The 1,501-nt window shown below is 43.5% G+C and overlaps 1 non-coding gene across 1 annotated transcript; it reads right to left on the reverse strand.

Annotated features, from left to right (window-relative positions):
* Positions 1-348: 348 nt before the first annotated feature.
* On the reverse strand, positions 349-455 carry LOC112768320 (small nucleolar RNA R71). The gene has a single exon (XR_003185755.1). It is a non-coding gene; the product is annotated as a small nucleolar RNA R71 (small nucleolar RNA).
* Positions 456-1,501: the final 1,046 nt, after the last annotated feature.

Genomic DNA, 1,501 nt, shown 5'->3' on the forward strand with positions numbered 1-1,501 from the left:
ATCCAGGAGGAAGGAGCCCCTGATTTTACAATGCAACCGTTTCAAGCGCATCATCCAGCGGTAGCTACAGATTTTGAAATAAAGACCGCACTGCTAAACTTGATGCCCAAGTTTCATGGCTTACCTGCTCAAGAGCCTATCAAGCACTTGAGAGATTTCCAGGCAGCCTGTTCTACTGTCAGGCGTGATGGTACTGATGAAACTTCAATTTTGCTGAAAGCTTTCCCGTTTTCTCTCGAGAAAAAAGCAAGAGAGTGGTACTACACTCAACCTCTAGCTAATGTATCCAACTGGGATACACTCAGAAAGGAGTTTTTGGAGAAATTCTTTCCATCTGAAGTTACTGATAAACTGAGGAAGGATATTTCCACAATTGTTCAGGATGACAATGAGACTCTCTTTGAATACTGGGAGCACTTCAATAATCTTCTGGAAGCATGCCCCCACCACAGGATTGACAAGATAGTGTTACTTAGCTATATCACACAGGGCATGAGGCCCCAAGATAAGACCACATTGGAAAGTGCTAGCAATGGGTCTATGAAGAAGTACAAGACCACTGATGAGGCTTGGCAATTGATCAGTGATTTAGCTGAATCCACTAGGAATCACAGGCAAAAGCAAGGTCGTTCAAAAGCCGTTGCAGAAGTATCCTCTAACAGAGAGACTGCTGCTCTAGTTCAAAGTATATGTGAGATGACTAACTTGCTGAAGCAGATGCAATTGAATCAACAACAAGCTCAGCAAGCTCAACCTCCTCCGCCACAGCAAAACCAACAACTAGTCCCACAAAGAATTTGCGAAATCTGTGCTGATTATAGCCATTACACTGATGAATGCCCGTAGCTCCAACAAGAAGACAACATGGTGGCATCCACTCATAACTTCTATGACCACCCCAACCAAGGGTACAATCAAAGTGGAAATAATAACCATGGATGGCAGGAGAATTCTAACCAGAATTGGAGGGACAACATTAACAGAGGAGGTAGAGATAATCAGGGAAATCAAAGGTGGAATAATAACAACAACAGGCAGCAGAATCAACCTTACAGAGCACCTCACCTGAGGCAAAACCAAGGTCCACAGAACAATCAACAGCAGACATCTCAATTTACTCATTCTTCTTTATCTCCTAATGAAGAGCTACTACAATCTTTTGAGCGAAGACAACAGACCATGGAAAATAACATGAATAGTATTAACGCCAGTCTGAATGGTCTCACCTCTACTTTGCAAGCTCTTATGTCACAGCTTGGATCAACGCAAAATTCCAGTAACCAACCTTCAAGCTCCACTGGAATCCCCTCTCAACCATTACCCAATCCAAAGGGAGGCATTAATGCCATCACCCTAAAGTCTGGAACCACACTGCAGGAGAGGAGTCAGGAAGAACCAAGCCCACCAGAACACACCTCAGCTGAAGAGGTAGTAGAAATAGAAGATGTTGAAGAAGAAGAGGACATACAGGACATAGCTGAAGAAGAAATAGCTCAACCAC

This window comes from Arachis hypogaea, chromosome 17 (assembly GCF_003086295.3).
Source record: "Arachis hypogaea cultivar Tifrunner chromosome 17, arahy.Tifrunner.gnm2.J5K5, whole genome shotgun sequence".
Taxonomy (NCBI): domain Eukaryota; kingdom Viridiplantae; phylum Streptophyta; class Magnoliopsida; order Fabales; family Fabaceae; genus Arachis; species Arachis hypogaea.